General features: G+C 32.2%; 1 protein-coding gene across 1 annotated transcript in view; it reads right to left on the minus strand.

Moving 5' to 3' along the window:
* DPYD (dihydropyrimidine dehydrogenase) overlaps positions 1–20,946 on the minus strand; it is a 796,846-nt gene that overhangs the window by 663,605 nt on the left and 112,295 nt on the right. The gene's annotated exons all lie outside the window — the stretch shown is intronic.

Consider the following 20,946-nt stretch of genomic DNA (forward strand, 5'->3'; position numbering starts at 1 on the left):
GTTTATTAAAAATTACTATCAGTCCCAGTGACAGAACCAACATTAGAACTCTGGGAATGTAGGAGAGCAACTGAAAGGTAAAGCAAATAAATTTTGTTGCTGTTTTTTTCTTTTCTTGTTTTCCCCCAAGCTGTGAAGAGATAGAAGAATTTTGTTTTTGAGATGTTGAGTTTGAAGTTCCCAAATGTCCCAAATGTTGAACATTCAAATGTCAAATAAGCATTTAGAACTGTGAGTCTGGGGTTGAAGAGGGTGACTAGGGCAGACAATACAGACTTGGGAGACGTTGACATACAGACTGGACAAAGGCAGAGATATATATGAGATCACCAAAGGCATGAATGTAGAGTGAGAAGAGGGCAAGGCATGAAACTTACTTACACATCCATATGTTAGAGAAAACAGAAAAAGAAAAAAAAAGACTGGATTAAATAAATATTTTGCTTGAAATAAATAAAAAATAAATTATTACAAAAATCCATAGTTTTATTTTCCTTTAAACTTATAATGATACATAATTGCTTACATTCAACCAATCTATCAATTTGATTACCAAAACAATGAGTTAAGGTAGATACAGAGAAGGCCTTCAACTTCCAGGCAGAAGGTAGTAAGTCACAGGAAGCCAGTCAGTGCTCCCACTGCTAAACACTAGAAAAAGCTGAATAAACCACAAACATCATAATATTTAGAGATATCAGAGATCTGAGAAAGCAAAGAGAATTAGACAAACTAAAGTCCCTAAGAGGGGAGAGCTTTCTTAAGATAGGATGAAGAGTAATCAGCAAAACTTTCAGGGATCCCTGGCATGGGACAAGGGGTGTTATAATGAAAAATTAAAAGGACAAACACATCAGATTTCCCAACTGGATATATGCTTTATAGTAGTGTGTATGAGAGGCTAAAGAGAGAGGCTAACAGCTTCTAAAAGGCAGACAAGAAAAAAAAAAAAAAGGAAGGGGGCCAGGTCACCTGAAAGGAAGGGAAACAGAACTTGAAGGGAGAAAATTGACAAATTGACAAATCTCAAATCATAACTGGGGATTTTAGCAATCCTCTGTCAGAACAAACAAACAAATAAATAAATAACAGAAATTATACTTAAGGTCTGGATTAACACTATCAACCTAATTGATATTTATAGAACACTACACCCAGCAACTGCAAAATAAACATTCTTGTCAAGTTCACATAAAACATTCATCAAGAATAGACCACATGCTGAGTCAAAAAGTTTCAAAGGATTAAAATCTTATAGATTTGATTTTCTGGCCATAGTGGAAAAAATTAGAAGTGAATAACAAAACAATCTAGAAGAAGATGCAGTTATTTCACATCCTCACAAAAATGTGGGTTTTTTATAAGTCTGTTTAATATCCATCATGTACGTAAAAGGTTATAATACTATTGTTTTAATTTGCATTGTCCTGATGAATGATGATGTAGAACACACTCATGGGACTTTGAATATGTGCATATCATCTTGTGTGACATCTTTCACTCAAATATTTTGACTATTTTTAAAAATGTCTTTCTTTAGAGCAGTTTAATGTTCACAACAAAATTCAGTGGAAAGAACAGAGTTCCCATAGTGACCTGGCCCAACACAAGCACAGGCTCATTTACCATCAACATTTCCAAGCACAGTACTACATCTTTTACAATTATAAACTAACAAGCAAAGTCCGTAATTTACACGAGGGGTCATTCTTGGTGTTGTACATACTATGGCTTTTAACAAATGTGTAATATATATATATATATATATATATATATATATATACACACACACACACATTACTATAGTATCATACAAGGTATTTTCACTGCCTTAAAAATCCTCAGTGCTCTACCTACTCAAATCATTCTCACAAATTCCTGGCAATCCCTGATCTTTTCACTATCTTTATAGTTTTGCCTTTTCTAGGATGCAGTCCTGGAAACACTTAGAATAATACAGTATGTGACCATTTCAGATTGGTTTCTTTCATTTAGTAACATGCATTTAAGTTTCCTCCATGTAGTTTTGTGACTTGATAGCTCATTTATGAATAATATTCTGCTGTCTGGTTCTACCACAACTTAGCCATTCATCTGCTAAAGGACATATTAGTTGACTCCAAGTCTAGCAATTATGAATACAACTGCAATGCAATGAACATGTGAGTGCAAGTTTTTATGTGAACATAATTTTTCAGCTCCTTTGGGTAAAAGCCAAGAAAGGCAATTGCTGGATTATACAGTAAGAGTATGTTTAATTTTGTAAGAAACCACCAAAACTGTCTTCCAAAGTGGCTCTAACATTTTGCTTTTCCACCAGCAATAAATGACATTGCTGCTCCACATTCTCACCAGTATTTGGTATTGTCAGTGTTCTGGATTTTAGCCATTATAATAGTATAGAGGTATTTCACGGCTGTTTTAGTTTGGAATTCCCTAATGACATTTATGATATTAAGCATCTTTTCATATGCTCACTCGACATCTGTATATAAGAGATGTCCTTAGATCTCTTGCCCATTTTTAAATCAGGGTGTTTTCTTATTTTTCTAACTCTTATTAAAACATAAGAGTTTTTTGTATATTTTTATAATAGTCCTTTATCATATAAGCTTCTTTTGCAAATATTTTTTACCATTCTGTGGCTTGTCTTTTCATTCTCTTAACTGTGTCTTTTATAGAGCAGAAATACTTAATTTTGATGAAGTCCAGTTTATTAATTCTTTCTTTCATGGATCATGATTTTGAGGTTTTATCTAAAAATTCATCATCAAATCCAAGGTCATACTGGCTTTCTATGTTATATTCTCAGAATTTTATAGACTTATGTTTTACATTTAGGTGTGTAATCCATCTCAAGTTAATTTTTTTTGAAGGGTGTAAGGTCCATGTCTAGATTTATTTTATTTTATGTTATTTATTTATTTTTGCATGTGCATGTTCAGTGCTTCCAAGACTATCATTTTCACCCTTGCATTGCCTTTGCTCTTCTATCAAAGATTGCTTGATTAAATTTTGAAGTCTCTTTCTGGGCTCTCTTCTCTGTTCAATTGAGCTATTTGCCTATTTCTTTCAATCATACCACAATACATTGATTCCCGTAGCTTTATATGATGTCTTGAATTTGGACAATATTCAGTTCTCAAACTTTGTTCTTCTCCTTCAATATTGTGTTTGTTATTCTGGGTCTTTTGCCTCTCCATATAAGGTTTAGAATCAGTTTATCCATAACTAAGATATAACTTCCTAGAGTGTTGATAGTGGTTGCATTGAATCTATACATAACATCTTAAAAATATTGAATCTTCCTATTCAGTGAGATAGATTAGGTTTCCATGCACTTAGCTTTTTATTTTATTTCATCAGAGTTTTGTAGTTTTCCTCATATAGATCTTGTACATATTTCGTGAGATTTATACCTAAGTATCTCATGCTTTTGTACTAATGTAAATAGTGTTACCTTTCTAATTTAAAATTCTAATTGTTCATTGCTGGTATATAGAAAAATGATTGACTTTATATTAACTTTTTATCTAGCAATACTGTTTATTAGTAAGAAACTAATAATTGCTTATTAGTTCCAGAAGATTTTTTGTGAAATTTTAAAGGATTTTCTATATAGACAACCATATTATCTGTGAACAAATACAGTTTTATTTCTTTCTTTTGAATCTGCATACCTTTATTTCCTTTTCTTTTCTTGTAACATCAGCTAGGACTGCCAGTATGATGCTAAAATGGAGTGGTGAGAATGAACATCATTACCTTGTTCCCAACTGTAGCAAGCTGAACGATTTGTATTTGTTTATACTTTTATTATTTAACATAATTATTTATATATCTATAATCTTTTTTCAAATATGGTAAAAATAATCAATAATTTTATTTTGTAAAAAATTGTCAAACTGTCTTTCAAAGTGGCCGTAAACTTTTCTCCAAGTGATGCTTTCACTGCATCTGAAAATTTTTAATGTTTTACTATCATTATTATTCAATTCATAATATCTTTTTAAAAATATCCCTTGTGATTTCTTTTCTGATCTATGGATATTTTGAAAAGTGTTAATTTCTAAATGTTTAGAGTAATGTATCTGAATGTAAGAGAGAAAATAAGTTCTAAAATATAAGGTCAGGGAGGCAGTGAAGGGGATCTAGATCATATAAGGCAATGTCAGAATTTTGTCCTTTAAGCGAGGTGTAAAGTCACTAGAAGGATTTGAGTAGAAGATAACTATGACCTCACCAAATTAAATGCATCATCCTGGCTGCTGTGTGGAAAATAGACTTTAGGGAGACCACTTGCAAAAGTAATCTTCAATCTTGACTGTATTCTGGAATTACCTGGAAAGGAATGCTTTAAAAATAATGATGCTAACTACCACCTCCCCAACACACACACTGAAGATCCACACGTGTATGTGTATGTGTGATTCTTATTTAACTGAACCTTGGCTTAAGCACTGAGACTTTGTTAACCAACTACCTCAGCCCAAGATTATTCCAATGTGCATTCAAGGTTCAGAGCTACTGGTTACCAGCTATTGAAATAGCCACAGTGATGGTGGCTTGGCCCAAGGTGGTAGTCTCTTACATACTTTCGGTCTTTTAACATTCTGGATATAGAGTCAACAATAGCTTCTGATGAAATGAATTCAAAGTGTGAAGGAGAATAAAAAGAAGAAGAGTCAAGGATAACTGAAGATTTTTGGCTAGGCTAATTTCTTTTGAATTATAAGATAAATCAGTGGTAGTGAGGAGGTCTAGGGTGACTAAGGTAGGGTATAGAGTACACTATGTAATAGGATTAAGTGCCTGAGGTAATGGGAGAGTAGATGACTAAGTTAAGGTGGAGAACAAAAATCATTGGAGGAGAAGAATTCAAGGAATTGAGGTGAGGTACCAAATACTTCATCAATATGGGAAATTGAACTCACCAAGAATCAAGACAGAACTGGATAGATTAAGTCAGACCAGAGACAAACTTTTAGAAATGAGGGGCATGATGTATGACCAAGGTCTGTAGGTGACTAGAAAAAGGAGAAATAGCACATGATGCAATTCTTTGCTCTCTGCTTTCCAACCACAATGGTCTTCAGTTCCTTGCATCCTCCATATACCCACAAAAAAACACTTTACACCAAAACAGTGGCCCATGTATGCCTTGCCCTCTTTTCTTCATCTATTGCCACCTGGCCTTCTTTAATATCTCAGCTCAATTCACTCTTTGGAGAAGGCTTCCCTGTCAATCTTCCTATAATTTGCACTCTTAGCAATACTTTCACTCCTCTGTAGAATTACCTTAGTTATAACTTTATATGTATTTGTATCCTTATTTGATCAATGCCCACCTCAACTCCCATTAGATTATGAGGGCAAAGCTAAAGAAAATTTGCTTATAAGTGTATCCCCAAGTACCTACTTGTACTTTGCATATGTAATAACTCAATAAATATTTGAAAGATTAAACCAGGTGTAAAAGTAGCTATCTCCACAAACCGTCAAGGCTACTGTGCTTTCAATGGCTTTTACACTATACCTCTTATACACTATGCTGCATATGCATTCTTTAAATATAAATGCTAGTAATGTTCACAAATACAAACATTACTCAAAACAATAAATATATTAATGTAGTAACAAAGCCCTCTTTATTACTCAAGTAATTTTACTCAAGTTCTCTAAAATGTCATAGATGAGTTCTGAATCCCTAGCATATAAAATATAACTTCATTCCTAAAATTCAATAAATTATACTATCAATCAGCATTCTTAATTTGATACTAATACACATACCAATTTTTAAAAGTCTATTAAAATACACAGCCATGCTACAAATATATATAACCTTTCCTCAATTATAATATCTAAGTTGTAAGTTGAAGTTCAAAGTGTAAGTAAAGGTGCACTGTAATTCTTAGCTACAGATAGTTCTTACTAGCCTTAATACTCTTTAATTATCAATCACATAGAGCCTGAGGTCACTATACTTAAAGAAGTTAATTAAAAACTACAAGTAAAAATTTGATACATACATACTTGAAGATACCAATCAAGACCAGAAAATCACTAACAATAAGTGGAAATTTAAAAAACCAATATAACTGAATCATTTCTTTCTGGTGGTACCTTCTTCATTTATTTATCAGTTACCATGTGACTGTTGACTATATCCAGATTTTCAGCTCTACCCACTGCTTCTTCCCCACTGATTTTTGTCTTAATCTTCTCTCATGATTTTAGAATTGATAAATGCATGCTGATGACTTACAACATGTTATGCACATCAATGGCCTCCATCTAAACACTTGTTTTCCTCTTTTTTTTTTCCAATCAAGAAGAACACATGTATAAACACTTTCAAAAACACATCTCTTTGCCAGTAAATCCACTCCTAGTCATTAAGTTTTGAAATCAGAGACTGGGCTATTCACTCTTCTACTCTAGCACCCAGCCTTGTGCTTGGTATTTGAAATGACCCATAACTGAATTGTATTGAACTGAAAAAGATTTGCCTCATATTGTTTTTAGTAAACATATATGGTAACCACAATCACTTTCTGTATTACTACAGATAAACCTGTAACGTGATAAGACATTCAGATATACTCAATTTGAATCATGCTGCAAGGAATATGGGTGAGTGCCTATGTGTATGTATGTAATACATATGTTGTGTGTGTTTGGTATAATATTTACATGTGTTTTCAAACACTAAGGTTTTTTCTTCCTAAAAGTGCATTTTTAAAACTTAATACCCTAACAATAACAGAATAACCCCAATTTAGTCAAGTCAAATTTATCTACCATGTTATATATTTATGAGGATATAAAATATAAAACTTGGTTTAAAGAGACTTATTCATAGTCTTAAATTGACTATTTGGCAATGTTTTCATACACACTATTTCTATGTATTATCATAATCATAATGTGTTTGTTTTTATATATAAGCAGGAAAAAACATAATCAGAGGCATGTAATAATTTAGATATGTCTAGACATTTTTAGTTTGCTCATATAGTTTTAGAGGGTATAAGTTAGTATTGATACTGTCAAAGTACTTTCTGGAATAACTATATCATCTATAGAAATATGTGTGACATAAATATTGGTCATTCCCCTTAAAAATAGCCAGATATTTTGGTGGAAGTACTAAAAGAACAATTGATTATCATAAAATATCAGATGAGCAGAATATAATCCTAAGTAAATATGTATTTCAGGACAAGTCTTGTATGAACACCAAATAACAATAGACTTTCATTTTAGTAGAATGAACCAGTCAAGAAACTACTCTCAGAATACAATTAACGGCAGTTACTGGCTGAAACTCGCTACCCAATGTTTTTTAATTATTTAATATATTTTATTCATATAGAATCATTTACCTTTAATTATGTGTCAAAAACTAGTAATTTTTTCTTTATAGGAAAAAAATTCTTATCTCTGTGTCACTATTAAAAAGAAAAAAACAATCTGATTCCCTAAACAGCTTTTTTTATCCAAGCTGTTTAAATTTCAACCCAACTCTTACCTCTGGGTGAGAAATGTCGCAAGCAATATTCCCTCACAGAATATGAAATTATAAACAACATCTGAGGGGATGAAGGAAGAAATGAAATATGAAGGAAAAATATGACAATGACAAATATAATACCGGTAAGTAATTTAACCTTATTGTAAATCATTTTTCTTCCCCATCTAACAGGGAAAAAAAAAAAAAAAAAGGATTACTCTAAACTCTCCTGAAAGATAGAGGAAGATACTGGCAAGATAATTGGTTTGTAAACATAGCACAGATATCGACTAAAAGGATTACCTCTGTGGTCCAATGACAAACACCCATCTCCGGGAAAAGTTGATGTTACGGAAGATCTCTAAATAAAATTACTACTATTACTTCTTCTATTCCCCAGCCAAAATAATGGCCCTTAAAATGAGAGAGAACTATACAGCTAAAGTTAGGAAATGTACTAAATTAAAACTAAATTTCTTAGGCTCCTTAGGAAACATTAGGAAGACTGAACTTTAAATATATGTATATAATTTCATGATATATCACCTACAGTTTTTTTTTATTCTTTTAATGTAATTTTTCTCTAACAAGGTACTCATATCCCATGACTTAGATAGAAAAAAAATAAAAATAAAAAACCAAAATTCTCTGAGAAGTAATGGGTTCTGCAAGAGAAATGTGTTTGAGTTCAAATTTTGGCTACTCCAATTTTGCATAATGTGATCAAATTACTTTGTCTTTCATTCTATTCTTTTTTTCACCTAACCTTTATTGATCCCTGTTTGAGAAGAAAACATTAAAGCTGACAGATGAAGCAACAAGCAGCTAGGTATGGAAGAGGCAGGTGAAGGCAGAGAGACAAGTTAAGCATGAGGCCCAAGTTTGGAATGTTCCAGAAACAGAAAGATAGTTTGGCAGAAGCTTTGTGAACAAGGCTAAAAGTGGTCAGAAATATGGTTGATGAATAAGTCAGAGGTAGATCACAAAGGTACTTTCAAGACAAGGTAGGAGCAATAAATTTGTCTTTATTCTACGTAAAATAACAAGCCACTGGGGAGACAAACATCACAATTTCGTTCATCTCAGTGTTCCACAGAAAATGGATTTTCGGGGAAAGGATGCAAAAAGGGAAACAGTTCAGATAACAGGCATGGAGGGTGGCAGGGGAAAAACTAAGAATTGGACAGAGTCCAGGGATACTTTTGTGTTAGGGATTTCTATATAACTTTCATAGTGACTAGATACAGGTGTGAGAGAGAAAATTTTTCAATAAATTCCAGATATACAGCTCAAATAACTGAGTGGATGTTACTTCCCTTTACTCAGGTGGAAAGACTAGTAGATAAGTTGGTTTTGTGGATGATTATGATGATAAACCCAGAGATCTGTTCGATATGTTAAGCTTGAGTTGCCCATTGCATATCCAAGTGGCTAAGCCAAGTAGGAATCTGGATATGTAAAGTTGAAGTGTAGGATAGACATCAAATACAGAGATGTAAATATGAGAGTTATCAGAAAATAGAAGATTATTTAAGGACTGAGTTAGATAATTACCTCGGAAAAGCAGAAAGAAGGTATCCCAGTACCAAGTCCTATAATACGTCAATATGCAGAGGTTGAGAAGAGGAGGCAACAGCTGCACAGGAGAGTATAAAAGGAGTGGCCAAGGAAGGTGGGGAGAAAATAAAATAATGTAAAGTAATTGAAGCAGGGTGAGGGGAATGTTTCAAGAAAGAAGAGAATAGTCAATTGAAACAAAAGCTGCTGAGGGGTCAAGTATGAATTAGGGCTTTGGCAACAGAAAGCAGTCTCACTGAAAGGGCTGGAAGACTTGCCTAGCTGGAGTGGATTAAGGTGAGACTAGGTTAGAAAATGAAAAGCCTTTACAGACACCTGTTTCATTAGATTTTGTTTTGAGGGTGAGGAGCAAAATGGAGTGGTGCCTAGGAAAAAAATGCAGGAAGGTTTTGTTTACTTGCTTGTTTGTTTTTAAGATGTTGCAGAAGAGAGGAGATAATTGCAATTTTTTTTGCAAAGGAAAGAAGAAATAGGATCCAGTTCACAAGTAAAGTGTTGGCCTTTGATAGGGGCAAGATCTCTAGAAGTCAGCATAAGAAGTCACTGAAAATAAGATTAATTTATTCCCAGTTCATTGCATACCTGAACATATCAGAATAGCTTTACCAAATAATACCTTTCACACCAAGAACACATAAAAAGCATTTTTAAAATGTATTTATTTATTCAATTATTTTAGAGAATGGGAATAACTGTATTGCCTGGGCCAGACAGAGTGCAATGCCTATTGCCAGGTGTGACCATATAGTGCACTACAGCCTTGAACTCCTGGCCTCAAGCAATCCTCCCAAGTCAGTGTCCTAAGCGGCTGGAAATACAGGGACCAAGAGCATTTTTTAAAGGTTCAGAGTATTCCATGTGCTGTCTCATTTCAACCTAAAACAAAAATAATCTTTATTGTGGACGAAAAGAAAAGCATTTATTCATTATTCACTGACTTCTTAAATATTTGTTGATTACATTTTTGAATAGAAATAATTCTTTAGATAGTCTCATGAGTGCGAAACTTATAAAGGCATTGCAATAATGGAACACAAAACACAGAACAATCAATATTTTTCAATTAATATCCAATAAGTACTTTAGTATAAACCACAATTCTTCATCTACTTACAAGGATAATGGATAAATTAAAATATCACAAAGTTGTCTTTTTACCACATTGCAGTAAACTAGTGTCAAACTAAGAGCAACAGGATATTCTTTTAAAATGTAGATGGCCCTTCAGTGGCTAGTCTACCTTTTAACAATAACCATAAACATAAGAAAGCAATGCTAATCAGTTCAGTAGCATTGATACCTACACTGCATATTGGTGATTTTGCATGCTAGATTGTCTGTTTAATTCTTAATCATGCTTATTTACTTGAATGAGTTATCTAGGAAATGTGACTTTCAAGGAATAGCCAAGAAATGGGGAGATATGACACCTCAGTCAATGTTTTAAAGTCATGTTTATTAATAAAACTGGAAGAGCTTCATAGTATATAGTCTATCAGAAATTTTCACAAATTCTTAATATAATTCTGGAACAATTCTTTGAAATTTATTCCAACAGATTTAAGTCAACAAATCTACAACCCATGGGCCAAATCCAGCTGGCCACCTGTTTACATAAATAAATTTTATTGTAACACAATCAAACCTATCCATTCATATATTGTCTATGGGTGCCTATGCACTACATCAGCACAAACAAGTAGTTCTGACAGAAATAATATGACTGAGAAAGCTGATAATATATACTGTCTGGCCTTTCACATTAAAATGTTTATTTACTTCTGTTTTATACTACTAAATTACCATGTTTTGTCAACTGAAACAACACATTCCAAAAAAGTAAATCTAACTTACTATCTTCAGCACTTCTCAGAAAGAGAGACATTTTTCCCCAAAAAATAAAATAAACATAAACACTCCCAATGGGAAGAATTTAGTATACATCGTAATCTATAGAAATACTGGATAAGAAATGGCATTAATTTTGTTAAATATAACATGCTGATATATGAGAAATAAGAGCTGTTATAACTAAATGTCAATGTATAGCTTCCAGAAGAGATAACTTATGAAAAAATATAGAACAAGCTATTATAGTATATTGTAAAATATACCCAATATAATTAGAATAAGCAATAACAAAAAAATGCCAATGTACTTACAAACAATAATCTATTATCTGTAAATTTATTCCATTATTCTTTTTAAGTGTAGAAAACATCAAATATAATCACAAAATACGTATTCAAAACATGTAAACCACTAATTTTCCACTTGTAAAAGCCTGATTCAAAAAGCAATTTACTTTATGGTTTACTTAAGCTTTGTAACTACATTAAAATATGATAGTATATACACAACAGCTTGTTAACAAGATTATCATAACATTAAAATCATAATGTGGCACTTCAATATGGATACTTAAAATTAAAGCTAATCCTCACAGTACCAATTTTTATCTCCTAAATAATTTTAGCTATTAGCTGTTCATTCAAAGTCTGTATCTAAAATGATAAGCATTCTAGAGTAACGACTTAGCTCTGCACTTTTCTTTGGTAGCAAAACAAAAGCTGCATCCCTTCATTTCTAGTATTTAATACACAATCTTCTGATACTAAGGAAATTGTAATTTTTTTCCTGACCTTGGCTCAGTGCTTCTTACTCATATTGTTGTTGCCAATGTTGCTATTTCAAATAGAAACACCTTATTTAGCAATGGTATATATTTTATTTTCTGGTTTTATCATTCCAAATGTATCAAGTTGTTATATAATGGCATTTGCAATATCAATTTGAGTTTTTCTGCAGATATTGCTTTTAAACAAACATTGCCTAGTACACAGGAGGCACCAGGCTGAATAAACCAATGCTTACATTAATTAATATAATAATGCATTTTATAAATAATTGAATGAACATATTGAGTCAATTAATTAATTAACTTAATTGAGTTAACCTATGAACCAATTTCATTTGTGCTTCTGCTTCACAAAAATTTTAATTGATAATTATGTAATCAATATTTCTCATATTTCTAATTAAAGTTTAAAGTGGAGAAAAAGATTCTAAATTAACATAATTCTAAATTTATATATGCCAGTTGCTATCAAATCCATAAATAATCCAGAAACATTATTGCTGGGCATATGCTTGGTTTTATTAAACATTGGTAATAATTAATATAGTACTTTTCCTCTATTCCCCCATGAATGGTAGAAAATTAAATTATCTTTGGGCCATTTGAAATTGAGTGTCAAATCTTGCTTTTATTCACCCTTCAAGGGAGTGAAAGTAATATACCTAGTTTACATGGTAAACAGATAATACCAAATGTGCATAAATGTTTATGTGTATATATATATATATTCATATTATACAGTTTACATGAAATTAATTACATAGATTACATAATTACATATATATTCTGAGCTGTAGTTCAATGATGTTTATTAGAGAAGATGCATCATTATCTAACAAAAGTCATGATGTGCTTTTGTCTTTAGATTTCAAAAAATCTAAAAGTATTCATCCTGATTGCCTTATTCATGTATTAGGTGGCATAAATCAAATCAAGGACCCTACTGTACTATCATGAAATATCTGCCTTTCTATAATAATAAACACAATGTTCTCCTATACATAGAAGACAAGAGGATATTCTTATACTCTGCTGATTTGGAGGTTGGGGCTTTTGGGAGTTTCCTAATGATGCATTTAGTGATAGAAAACTTGGAGAAATAAAATTAATATAGAATTAAGAAATTTGGTTAATACAGAAAACAGCTAACACACTGCTTCTGAATCCAATTTCACTGGCCAAACTTTTCATGTAATTAAAAAATATATACATACATGGGCATTTCTAATTATAAAAGTAATTTATTTAGTTTTGAAAACTTTGAAAATAAAAAAATGTTACAAATGTTAAATCTTCTGTAATCACTGAAAACATTACATAACATATTCAGGATTTTTTAAAAATTTACTTTCCATACTGTTAAACAACATGCTTATTTCACTAGAAGTATTTTGTTAATACTTCTCATTTTATTTACTTTATATTCCTATTGAATGTCACTTCAATTTTATTCTCATGGCCTTATATTTATTTTCCAAATCACTTAATAAATTCACTAATCTCAAATATTTAGGGTACCTTCGCCTTTTTCTCCCAGCTTTTTAAACTATTATAAGAGAATTTCATGGAACTTTCTTATATCTTTGTAATCCTAATCAATATACCTGAAAAGCAAAAGGAGCTCTAAAATTCAAATACTGCCACATTGCATGTTTTCTCTGACTTAGAATGAAAGGTTTTATACACATAAAATATATACTCATATACATGTATATAATATATGCATACATATGTACACACAGAAGCACACACAACAAAACCTTATCTCTAAAAATAAGATTAAGTAGAATATTGATAATATTCTAATGTATAAATCTTACTCAGGTGAACAAAATTACTCATAGAAACAGTCACATTTCATGTAGAAGTATCAGTTAAAGAATATCACTGTAGTATAACCATTATGCTTACCAAGGGATACAATATCAACATAACTGAAACAAACATACAAAAAGCAATAAATGGCTAAAACAGTACCTAGGTACCAGTAGTAACAAAACCCTTAGATGAGATGATAGTCAGCTCCATTATCACTGGATACTAACAGAGGGGTGAAATCAAAGATGTACTTTAGGCTAACACAGATAGAAAAGATATACCTGAAAAGCTATAAAATACTTCTCTAAAATGCCTTGGAATCTCTCTTTGGACTTCAGTCTTTCAATAAAAAGTTTAGGTTGCTATCTATCTTCCTTCCACTTCTAAAAGTCTCTGAGTCAAAGGTAAAGAAACAACATGAAAGCAATTTTAACCTTTTGACTGAAATAATATTTAGAATTGTTACATCTTTAAAAAAAACTACTTTATTTAGTTATACTTTAATATCTGATTCTGTGTAAATGGCTGGGTTTATGATGAACCTACAAATACTATTACACACACCAGAAAAAAAGCCAACAAACATAAACTGCACAACTCAACATCACCATCTAGTGACAAAATTCTTAACACGTGATGAAGCCAAGCAATAAAGAACAAATTTCAGAGACATTATGTCCTGGTAGTTCATCTTTATAATAATCATCTATATATAACAGGTCTTACTGAATGGAGTTGGCTCTGCAAATAAAATACTAACCCCTAATTGGCAATGTTGGTACTCCAAAAGTGCAATTTGTATTCTTGCCATAGTGGCATACCCATAAATCTAAACAATCTATACTTCTGTATATTAATTAAGCCACTGTCAAAAGGCTCCCAACAGCACTGCTTATTTTTTTCATAATGAATTGTATATTCTGTATGTATCTCTTATTTTTCAGAATTTGACTTCTCATTTTCTTTAGTTATTCAATTAAAATATCTTCCATTTCAACATACCTATGACCCACTACTCTCTAAGCAGAATGAAAAGGAACAAAGTGACAACAAAACATTAAAAATGCCCCTCCTTTCCTCTTGATGTTTAGAATTTATTACAGGGGATAACACAGGTGCACAATATGATAGAACAAAAATCAAATCACCTTGGCATGATAAGAGGGTTGAATTGGCTGAGATAAGGAAAAAAATACGATGAAAAGAAGTTGAGAATTTTACCTCTAACTTCATTATGCTATTAGAAACCAGAGATTTCACCTGGAGATGATGCATTTTTTTCTGTCCTTAAAGTGTTTTTTTCTTATATTGTCATTTTTCAGAAAACCTGTACAAGATTTCCATACAGCGATGGCACTACAATGGGCTCTGTATAAGTTAGACAAGATATATTGCCTGTAGTATTCCATATGCTAAGACTACAATGAAGCTTTCTAGTCAATTCCATTGTTTATATATGACATATTTAAATTCTTTTACATAAGCACTATACATCATTAAAATAAAATGTGTACACACGTTATATTTTATATCTTTTTATTAATTTTCATAAATGACAAAGAATTCTCTCCCTCATATGGTAAGTCCTCATATCAATCCTGTGAGATGAGGCGTTTAATCCTATTTTACAACAAAGTAAGAAAAAAAGGTTAATTTACCTAAAATTACAATTAGTGTCTCAAAGTTGGTTCTTCACACTTATCCTAGTATTCATTTCATATTTCATTCTTTTAATTTTTTATCTTGACCTCATTATTTTTCTAATTATTCATAATATACTCCCATTACAAAAAATTTAGAAGAACAGAAAAATATAAGCCTTGAAAAAGTATCTGTAAGTCCTCCACCCAGATGTAATAGCTGTATTTCATTCTTACCTTTTTTCTCTGCATTCTTTATATTCAGTAGAGATCATGTTCTACATGTAATTTTGTTTCTTGCTACTTTCACTGATTATTATTAATACGAGGATTCTTGTGTCACTAAAGATATCATGTTAAAGATCATCTTAATGTCCAAACAGAATATGCCACAATTTACCATATATTATATATATATATGTGTGTGTGCATGTGTGTGTATGTGTGTATATATATATATATGTGTGTGCGTATCATTTCTTATTTGTTTCCTCAACAGTAGATAATTAGTTCATGGCTATAATACATAATTTGAGAATCATATTCTGATTGCCCATAATTTCTATGCCTTCTGCATAATATATTTCTAGAAGGTAAGTTAATATGAAAAGTTTATATTTATTTTAAGGCTCTTAATACTTATTGGTATACTCCTTAAATGCAACAGTAATTCCCAAACCTTGCAAGCTCTGAGAATGTGAGAATGGCTATCTTACCATTCTATGTCTAGTAACCAAAAACCTCTTCCCCACCGAACTGCAATAATAACAATACACAAAAATGAGTTTATTTTTTTATGAAATTTATCCTATATCTTTGCCATTAGAGTTGTATATTTTCAAGAGCTTCTTAATCATACTTTGCCGATCATCCATCAAGCTCATAATTTTTTTAAATCTGTCATACATACAGCATTACAACACAAGGATATATTTTAATTTTGTGATTCTTTTCCCCATTTACAAAGGTTTTTTAAAATGTTTTATTTTCTTTTTAATTGACACATAATAATCATACATATACATGGGGTATAGTGTGATGTTCTGATACATATATAGATTGTGTAATGATCAAATCGGGGTAATTATTATATCCATCAATTGAAATATTTGTCATTTTTTGTGGTCAGAACATTCCAAAACATGTCTTCTAGCTATTTTGAAGTGTACAATATTGTTTACAATAGTCACCCTTCTGTGCAACAGGACATCAGAACTTAATCCTCCTATCCAATTGCAACTTTGTACTCCCTGACCAACCTCTCCTCTTCCACCCTCCCCCCCACTCTCCCCAGCCTCTGGTAACCACTGTTCTACAATCTACTTGTATCAGATCAACTTTTTTAGATTTCACATATCAGTGAGATAATCCAGTATTTGTCCTTCTGCACTTATTTAACATATTGTCCTCTAGGCTCATCCATTTTTTCACAAATGAAAGATGCTTTTTTTTAATGGAATCAAAGCTTAGTGGTGATTCTTCAACTCCTTTTAAGTTTATCATTCCTCTCCCCATCTAAATCTCAAAGAGATAGTCACTTCCATATTCCACTTGAATTTGGCTATTTCATTTATTTCATTTAGCTCTTTAATATACATAAAATTTCCTTTGGGCCATGTGAGGCAAGGATATAAAGTCTTTTTATTCCCCAAACAGCCAAACAACCCTCTAATATCATTTACTGATTGATCCAACATGTCCGGAATGCTTTCAGGTACTTGATCATATAATAACTATATCAAATCATTACAGGATCTATTATCAATTATTGCCACTACTGGTTGTAGGTAATACATAGAAAAGCTCATGAATTTCCACCTTTAGTTTGGATATGGTCACATTTATAAATTATCTTGTTAATTCTTAGGGTGTTTTATTGCTAATTCTCTACAGATATTAACCCTGCCTTTAGAGAATAAGAGTTACTTTTTCTCTACCATATCAAATCACACTTGCTAGTTTTGGTTTTGCATGCATTACTGTGTTATAGATCTACCTTTTACTCTCAGTTTTCCAAGAAAGTGTATATACGTGTGATGTGTGTGAAGATGGTTTAGCTGTTCTCTGCTGATGAGAACTACGTAAGTGAAAGGCAGTCAAGTGTCACTTTAGTAACACAAAAATATCCCTCTAGGGCAGCACTGTCCAACCATAGCCACTAACCACATTTAAGTATTTAAATTTAAGTTAATAAAATTTAAATAAAGTTAAATGTTCAGTCCTTTAATTACACTAGTCACATTTCAAGTGCTCAGAAGCCACATGTGGCTAGTGGCTAGCATACTGAAAGGCAGAGAGAGAGAATATTTATATTACCACAGAAAATTTTTCTGGTCAGTATTAGTCTGGATGTCTCCAAAGGTAACCAAACAATGGCCAGGAATTCCACCTTCCCCCACCATCCTTTTCTTCTCCAGCACACCATATTACAATTCAGTCTTACTCCATTAAAGAAGGTTATTTAAAATTTTAAATCCCCAAATATTTTTTCTCTGTCATGCATTTTCCTAAACCCAATATTTTCTTCGGCATCTTGTTACACTTTTCTTTCTTTCTATTGCAATGTACTATTCTTGGAAATCACATGTCTTCTCATGGTTATGAATATCAAAATACTAATAAGTCCCAAGTATGCACATCACCCCTCTGTCTTTTCCCTGAATTGTGGTATTATATTTTCCCCTCCTATTTCACATTTACACATGACTTTACCTTAGCTAGCTCAAATTCATCTGAAACCCCCAATTTTTGTTAATCCTCTTCTTTTTTTTCTCTCTCCCTGACTCAATTACGGTTTCCACTGAATGCTTTATTTAGTCAACATATTGTAGAGAAGGTTGCAGCCCCATGTAGAAGAAAGCATGGGAGGGAACTAAAATGATTTATGAACTGGGATACTCACAAAAGAACAGGTTCAAGACCCCTTGGCAAAGGCTGGCCAGGAAGACAGACTGGATGAGGTGGAAGAGAACTCAACAAGAGCAGAATCCTCTCTTTTCTGTTCTAACCGCATAGAAATAGTAGAACCTTAGTAAACAGGAAGGTATCCTACTTGGTGAAAGGTCCCAACATAGCAGCCACAATATGTCAATCTTCAGATTTAGTCCAGTTCTGCTCCAGTGCCTCTTGGCTAGACATGCTCAGGACAAGAGCACCATTGTAGGCACCCAGAACCACCTAAAGGATGCTGAAGAGATCAAGCTAGTGAGAGAAGGGGATGCTCCCATAGCCAAGCTATTGACATGCCAGTGGACTAAGAGAGAAGCTGCCATGAGTGTTTGAGACCTGGGAAAACATTCAAGCACTCAGCCTTTGCGTCTTCAAATCAAGCAGATTTTCTTTCTCTTCCACTAGAGTATTAGCTCTTTGAGGTCAGGGACTGTCTTATTCACATCTATAAATAACCCCATTACCTAGTATATTAGAGAAACCCAATAAATGTCCATTAAATACATAAATGGCTGTGTGTCTCTCTCTACATTGTTTCTTCTTCCTGTACTCCAATTCTAAGAGCTATAAAATTATTTTCATAATTTTTACATTTAATATTGTCATTCACATCCTAAAAACTATCATGACTTGGCCAAATAATTTAAATTCTTTATCACAGCAAGCTATCTTCTATGTAACTGGTCTCTAGAATATAGTTAAACACATTTTAAGCCAGCTTCGTGAGCAGGCCCCTGTGCTAGCTGAAGCTTTTAACAAATTATTCACACCTGTATTCCACTGCCCCTACCCTCCTCTGAGAATCTGAATGGCACCACCATCCCTGCCAACCTCATACTGCTCCATTTCCACAACGAATTCATGGCATATAGGAAGACATAGTATTGATGGGAAAAGTTTGCCTATATGAGATTTGTGAGAAAGCATACATTCAAAAACTCTTTTAAAAACTTGCTTTCCCTCACATCAGACCACTTACTGTGTCTGAAATACATCTTATATCCACAGGCCCCTGTGCCTTTGCTCTGTATGAGTCCCTCTACCTGAAAAACTGTCCATCTTTTAAAGTGTAGATTAAATTTCTTATCATCTCCATGTTTTTCTTTGATCCAGAAACCATCATATAAGGAAAAATAGATCACAGAAGAGAAAACAATTAAAATGTGACCTTTGTGCATTTCCCTCTTATGTATTAATCACATGATATTAAACTTTTTGTTTACTTATTCCCATAATCTCACATGTAAAAGAATGAGCTCTTGCTGCACTTTCTAAACACAAAAAAGTGACTAACCCACATTATACTAAATTGTTGAATGCTATTAGTTACTAAAATATGTCATTGTGTTCAGTGAATCCAGATATTACAAATAATATGTGTGTGTGTATGCAATCTGTGTAAACAAGCACATTTCACAGCCATATAATTAAATTCTGATTTAAATTATCTGACTACTACTGCTTTATTCCATAGCATAGGTGTTTGGGAGGTTACTCAAACCAGGTAACACCTGTTTTTCTCATCAGTTCATCTTTACTTTTTTAAAAAGCAGGACATCCTGGTATATTCTAAAATGTACATATAACAAAATTTGGCAGAATTTAATAATCATTTCATATGTGGTTATCCTTACAATTCAATTTGTTTTTTCTTGATGAAAAATTTTCTACACTGACTACATGTCCTTTTCTTGTTCATTGTATTTCCCTCACTCACATCATTCACATTGCCCCTTTTCAATTCTTTCTGTGCATGTTTTTGGCCTTCAGTTCTTTTATTCAAAGCATGAGAGCTGGCATCTTCTTTGTCTTCCTGCTTGTCTATATATCTACTTCAAAATGAATAAATATAAAAATACAGGTAACTATTTTCTAAATAAATATTGTCATGCACATTTAATATATGTAAAATTATTAAAATAAGCATTTATAAAATGATGTGTTCAATTTATAGCTGTGGTAGTTTTAGATTGAGGATAAAGACTATGCTTATTGAAAAACAGTTCATTCATAATTTCTGCATTAGCCTTTTCCAAAATATATTTTACACATTATTTTTAATTTACTACTATTTTAAATAACTGAAACTTTCTGAGAATTGTCTGGTTGCATTTTATATAGATATAAATTCTCTATTGTGTACTCAGTTTTATTTTTTCCTCTTTTTTTATTAGTAAAGACATTAACAATAAAATAGGCTCACTTGCTCCAGCTGGTAATTTCTCAGTACTAGTAATATATTATTCCTCTTTTTGTGACATCATAATCATCTATACAGAAGTACCATGTATCTTTGTGTAGAAGCTACTGTTTCCATTAAATTTAATTACCTCCCCCTGTGGTTTTAAATAGAAGTGGCTTCAAAATGAGGGCAGCTTCTATTAAATTTAATTACTTTCTCCTGCTGCTTGCATGGTAAAAGGGAGGTTACTAAATGAGAGCAGCTTCTAAACTAAAGTATATGGTAACTGTGTGCTAGCAATAACAAAATTGTATACAAACCACCCTTCTAGGAAGTCTCTTAGGTTTATCCTTTCTCTTATTCTAATTTTTTAAGCCTTCAGATCCTAAAAAAGGATAAAAGGAAATATAATTTAAAAATAAATTTTAATTTCATAGGCTAAATAAAGGTAAATATCCCATTTCTTTACAAAGATATTCAAAATTATCCTAGTCAAATGTTGAAATTCAGAACTTTTAAAATTAGTATCATTTGTTGTTTTATCACTCTAAGGATGAGTTTTATTTCTAACACATTTTTAATGTGTGGTAAACATCCTTTCTTGATTCCGATTAAATGGATTTAA

The sequence above is a fragment of the Microcebus murinus genome, chromosome 2, assembly GCF_040939455.1.
Source record: "Microcebus murinus isolate Inina chromosome 2, M.murinus_Inina_mat1.0, whole genome shotgun sequence".
Classification (NCBI taxonomy): Eukaryota; Metazoa; Chordata; class Mammalia; order Primates; family Cheirogaleidae; genus Microcebus; species Microcebus murinus.